This window comes from Lytechinus pictus, chromosome 12 (genome assembly GCF_037042905.1).
Source record: "Lytechinus pictus isolate F3 Inbred chromosome 12, Lp3.0, whole genome shotgun sequence".
In the NCBI taxonomy this organism is placed as follows: Eukaryota; Metazoa; Echinodermata; class Echinoidea; order Temnopleuroida; family Toxopneustidae; genus Lytechinus; species Lytechinus pictus.
The window spans coordinates 666130-672975 of NC_087256.1; the positions used below are offsets into that span (position 1 = coordinate 666130).

The 6846-nt window shown below is 34.2% G+C and overlaps 1 long non-coding RNA gene across 1 annotated transcript; it reads left to right on the forward strand.

Annotated features, from left to right (window-relative positions):
• Window positions 1-6846, forward strand: LOC135156139 (uncharacterized). The gene is made up of 2 exons (XR_010295277.1): window positions 1-636; window positions 2170-6846. It is a non-coding gene; the product is annotated as an uncharacterized LOC135156139 (long non-coding RNA).

Genomic DNA, 6846 nt, shown 5'->3' on the forward strand with positions numbered 1-6846 from the left:
ACATAATAGCAGGGATCAGATCAGGGCACAATGACCCGAGACAAGTGGTAATGGGGGAACAGAATGAGACATCTTCAAACCTCAATACAGAATACGGAAAAACCGCGATCTTCTAAGCGACTGAAACTAAAGTCCACTATATTATGAAATGCCGATTAATTACTCTTCATATTTGTTGGCAAACTTCTGATAGTCTTGGTTATTATTTGAGTTGATACCTCGAAGAGATACTGATCGGGACAGTCTTTTCGGCACCCTGTCCCATTTTTTGTTGTTCTTGAAATGCATATTGGCGGATCTCACACGCCCCCATGTCATGAATCAGGCAGTCAGCTGTGTACATGTATGTGCTTGCAAACACACCGAGACAATACCAACATACCGTTTGCGAACTGAAGCGGTATCTTATTTGTGAATGTATTCAATACGGTGATATATAACTTCATGAAGAACAACATTATGTCGATATCAAGATAAAGACCGAAACAATATCCATGAGAGCATTGATGGAATGGAGTTTTTTTTTTTTAAATGAAGGACTGGTTTAACTAAAGGAGGAGTTCACGTTTCTTCCTTCGTGTGTCGGTAGATAATATTATACTATGGATGAACCCATGGAAAGCGTCGAAAGAGGAGGTAATTAATCTTATACATTTTACATTACACTTAGATTTTTGAGGAGGGTGTCAAGACTGGTACTATATGGACAATATTGCCATGTACACGAATTGAATTTTGAAAGAACGATAAAAATCAAACACTGCGGTGTCAATGGCGTGCTGACGGTCAATTTTTTAAGTGTCGTGAGTAGACCACACCCTCACGTGTTAACACAACACCTTGTAGCCCTTGTAGTCATAGTAGTTTGAACGAAATACCAGATTGTGTTAATTAGACTTTGTTATAATTAACACCGTGATATCATATCCATCTCCAATGTACGTAATATTATGGTCCTCTGTATACACCCAAATTGTGTAGTTTAAACACCATAAATTTACAGTGTACTTCATGAATAATGTTCGAAGTATATAGTTTGGGATGGGGAGACATAGAATTATCCATTGACAGTTTTTTGCTCAAGGCGTGTACATGTGTATAACGTTTTCGATTCGATATGCCATTTGTTAATTCGTTTTTCTTTTCTAATTTACTATGTTTATAAGACTAGTGTACATTTCTCACATAGGCTAGCATCTTCGCATTGACATTAACTTGTATTAATTGCATTTGTTAATCATTTTTAGGTAATTAAAATATATACATTTTCTTTTAAATTTACATCAATTTATGTCTGTTTTCAATCTATTTATTTTAATTTGTCATTAAAATCAGATATTTTTAGGTATACAAATGTGTACAGTATTATATAAGTATACTATAACCTCGCGATAGTAAGTGGCAGCAGCTATTTTATTGCATTCTTTTTTGCATAAAGCTTGTTGATTTTTCATTAACTTTTTAACTTAATAAATACATTCTGGAAATGGATTTTACCAGATGATAATGATCGTGACTATATACCATTAATAATAATGGTTATAATGCCAATGGTACTTGTAATAACAATAATGACAATAGTACTTATAACAAGAGCAACAAAATACAATTGGGAATAACAATAGTGACAACGAAACTATAGTAGCTCTCTCATGTCTCCCATTGCCCTTATTCTCCATCATCATGATTATTGACTGGGCATGGTGGCTCAGTGGTAGAGCGTCCGCCTTAATCTTGTTAATGAACTGGAGGTCGTGGGTTCGATCCTCGGCCGAGTCATACCGAAGTCTTATAAAAATGGGACCTTCTGCATTCTTGCTAGGCGCTCAGCACTTAGATTGGAGAAGGGTAATAGTAACATGTTAAGCAGGGCCCGCTGGTAGAACAGTAATTCCTACCTGAAGTGGCTACCCCGGGTAAATAAAACGATATTATTATTTTTTATTATCATTATTGTTATTATAATTATTATAATTATTATTATCATTATCCTCATTATTATTATTATAATTATTATTATTATTATTTTTATTATTATTATTATTATTATCATTATTATTATCATTGTTATTATTGTTGTTGTTGTTGTTATTACGTCAATAAACATAAGATATAAAATATCGTTATATAATTTCTAAATGTCCTTCATTCTTTTTTATTCCTCTACAGCTGTGATCTCAATAAGCATAGCAGGAGGAATCGTCGTCTTCGTTATCGGGGCCGTCGTCATCTATATTCTCAGAGAACTCTATTGCAATGAGCATTATGCCAACATGACGTCATCGGTAAGAAGATCTCGACCTCGTAATGATACTCGACCTCCTAAAAAGGTGGCGACCATCGACCTCCAACCATCTTCATCGAAGGATAAAATAGTACCTGGTTCCAGGAAAATAGCTCTACCGGATTCTAATATTTAGAATCATTATCGGTGACCGCTGTTTCCAATGATGACTGGATAATAAGGTCTGTTGTGTTATATCAAGGATGACATTGTAGGAGCATGGAGCTATAGGAGGCAGGCGCCGATGGCCCTTATTATTTACATTATGGAACAAGTAGAGGAAAGGAGAAAGTGTGTATATTGTGTAACTGTGAGGCTTGCAATACCCCTATTTTTATCTCAAATGCAATCGAATTGTTTGGGTCAGTCTTGCTCATACCACCCTACTTGTGCGAATGAAGGTTTTTGAGAACACAGTGTTTGATAATGCTTATTCCGGGATGCAACTGTTCTGGTGACGAAAGCTGATTTCGTTCAGTATTTCTTAACTTTATCACGATGTTGTTTCTTTATTTACCATGTTTTCTTATTTTATTCATCTAGGCCTATTTACTCGGAATTATAGCAATAATGGTGAAAGTTAAATGTAGATTAGAAAAGAAACAACTCAAAGCTCCGAGGATCTGTCATTTTAATGATTTTAACACTAAGACGAGCATGCGATAATAATGACATGATATTGCAGATTTGCAAGAAATATTTTAAGAACAATTCAAATTTTTAATTTTTTCATAAATTTTGACTAGCCAGCGAAACAAAATAACAGGAATTAAATAATATGAGGGTAATAAATCTTAAATTCATACAGGATGGATATTAGAAAGCTCATCTCAGTCTTGCAGTCTTTTAGCGGGCCAGAAGACTGAGTGTTGTTACATTACGAGTTGAAGCATCTAATCTTTCCAGTTTATACTGGCAGTCTGATTTTAGACCATTCATTAAAGAGGCTTCTTGATCTTGTTGGTGATATAAAACCTGGTGGTTAAGTCGCTGCCCGGAAAGCAGTAGATGGCAGGTTCGAATCCCACTGGTTCCAATTTTTTCTGACTTATGATTTTCATTAAAGATCGAGCGTGCGATCTTAAACACATAGGAGTAATGCCGAAAATTTGTTTACAAATTATGATTTCCTCCTATTACAGCCTCATTTACGATATAAAACCTGTTTTGAAGATCACCTTCTACAGTCATATTCGAGAAAATATTTTGAGGGGCATAATGTGACGTATGGGGAAAATTGAGAAGTTCATAGTGGCATGTTTCATTTTTTTCTACAGACCATATCATATTTCAACTTTCCCCTTTCCTATTCTTCTTTTAATCACTTTTTTAAAGTTTCCACGACCGAGAAGAAAAAGGTGATAGAATGGAATACCCCTCCCTCAGTCGGGATGAAGTGAAGTACCATTCCCACAATCATGACACCCATGCTGCATGTCAACATTGGTGGTAAAAAATATTCGAAACAAGACAAGAGGGTGAAATATTTGAACGCTTGATGGTGCATGCACAAGCACGTAAACATCAAATTGATCAAATATTTTTTTAATATATATTTGATGGAGGTCCGGATAAATATACAGTGCGTCCCAGAAAAAACGAAACCGAGATTAAGCGATGATTTATCATAACTTAATCACAAATATAATAGACAAATGACCTACCAATGTAAAGCTTAGAATCTCCTCTTTCATCTGATATTACTTAGATTATTCCCCATTCACGCATGAGTGAGCAAAAACAATTTGAAGAAAGGATTCCAAAAACTCATTTGGCGGGGGGTATCTGAATTTCAAAAAGAAAATCACATGCCTAAAAAGTTCAATATCTGCTCCTTTATTTGATACCTTTATCACAAAAGATGGTCAAGAGTTAAAAAAGTTATGTTCCCTCGAAACAATGCTTGTATTTCCATAATTTCATTAAATAAACGTGTTTTCACCGGTTTCCCACAGAAGCTATCGCATGGTTAACAAAAAACTTAATGCATGGCTGATCGTCAACAAAACGGAGTGTCAAGTGTGTTTGAACGCTAGCCTGTAGAACCTCTTCATTTTATGAAATTATTGAAATTCAAGCCTTATTTCAAATAACCAGAACCTTGTTATTTCTTAACCATTTTCTGTAATTGAGGTATCAAATTAAAGAGCAGATATTGAACTTTTTAAAAATGTGGTTTTCTTTTTGAAATCCAGATACAGCCCGCCAAATGACTTTTTGGTATACCCGCTTCAAATTGTTTTTGCTCACTCATGCATGAATGATAAATAATCTTAGTACTTTCAGATGAAAGAAGAGATTCTAAGCTTTACAATGGTAGGTCATTTGTCTATTATATTTGTGATTAAGTTATGGTAAATCATCGATAAATCTCGGTTTCGTTTTTTGTGGGACGCTCTGTATATAGAATAACTAGTATAGCATACAAGGGGAGCAAGTATCCCACCGCTCGGCGCAGAGTAGTAGGTCCATGAATATGCATGCTCCATTGGTTTAGACCTACCCAGTTAATCCCGCCCCTCAAAATTAACACTCAAACCATCTGATTTTTCTTATCCTTTGAAAGTTTTAGCCCTGTAAATATGCGCAACTGTCTGACTGTGGTTTCAGTGGCAAAGCGGTAAAGATTTGAGTATATATACCTCTAATCATTTTAAGGCCAAGAAACTGTATTTGTATTTGTCAGTGGGCATTTATTTTATTATACTAGAGATCAATTCTCGGAGTAAACCTAATTCAAATTCGACTTTTCTAAGTATACTCAGTCCCTATAACTTCGCTCATATCGTCGTGTTATTTACATGTACATGTATATATAATTGTACTGTATGATTTTACACGCCGTATTGTAGTGATAGACTTCTAAATTTTAGATAATATTTAGACTCTCCCAAGAGATATATTTAAATATCTGACTAGTCTTTACATTCCAGACCTAGTCGCATATTACTGCTACCTTTATCAGACGTAGACGTGTAATAGCGGAAGTTTATTTTATTAGGCCTACTTGTGGATGTTTATGTCACAAGTATCAGTTATAACATTCGAGGGACATGTCGTCTAACCCTTAATGATACCGTTTAAATACTACTTAAAATATAAACACATCTCGCTAACGCAACTCTCAGTTTTAATATATAAGTAATGTGTTAACTGTGAAGTAAACAATTCATGTTACTCCTTTTATTGTTTTTATTTTTGTCAGTAATATCGAATTATCTTTGTAGTCATTGGGACATGAAAGTGATAAATTTTAACTGCACATGCATAAAAGAATATGTATATTTATGAAACAAAATTTAAATGAAAGAGTTATGTAGATTTAGTGTTTTCAAGTTGATTGAAATATGATAATGAAGTTGGATATCCTCAAATGTCTTTCTCAACTTTTGCAATATATCATGTCATGTCATTCCATAATCATGTGTGTCACTCAAAAGGTTTTACATGTTCAAGTTATTGCTAAAATTTTATTGAGGAACTCTTGTTTATATAACCTAGTATTCGTCTTTTGTAAAAAAAAAAATGTGAAAAGAAGAATGAGAGAGGGGAGGGGAGCACGTGGTATGGTATTATTAATTTATTTTTCTCTTCTCGTATTCAGACCAACTTCAATACTAGTATGTTTTTTAATGATAGTTTTTTTTTCATATCCTTGGAATTTTGTTTTTGTCTCCAGATTTTGTGTGTTTATGTGTCTTTCATATCATAATTGAGTTGTCAGTTAAATGACATGTGTTGCAGGCTACAAATATTATGACAGCATGTATGTCCATAAATAGATTGCATAATCATGATAATGAAATGTATTACTTCACCATGTTGTATAAACTTAAGAGGTGTTTGAATAAGATTTGATTGAAATTAGACATGATGCAATTTATGACTATACATGACCACATTTGTTTCTGCGTTCACTGTCCTTAACATAAAATGCAGATTTATGAACTATATTTTCCTTAATGATTATTTGTTTGTGATTTATATTTTACTCAAGACAACGATTTCAGACAGACATGTGGGGAATGGCAACTAGTGTCTTCAACTGACTGATGGCAAACCACTTTAAACACTATTGGCTGACCTATCCCCATCACTGCAGCGCCACGGCCCCGTTAGATCAATTTACGATTAAAAACTCATCTTATTGGTTTGCAATGGAAAAGGGGAAAATGGAAAATGAAATGCGAAATAGATTACCCCCTTATGGGCATGTAGATTTGATGGTCATTTTTTTATATATAGGTCCATGTTTTGAAGGTCCCGTATCTACATGTATTATGATATAGGCATACTTTTACCGCCCCCCGCCCCCCCCCTCCTCCCCCTGTCTATCTGTCTCTCTCTTTCTCTAAAGTAGCTAAATTTAAATAAAACACATGAAGGCTGTTTTAAATATCATTATCCACTGAAAGTTGAAATAAATCATGAATCATTGTGCTTTCAATTTTTATTCAAGTTTTTTTTCGATATAATTGAATATAGTGTATGCATCCTTTATTTCATTATACATTTTTACGACTATCGCAACAAATAAACATTTATATTTTGTCAACATTTTA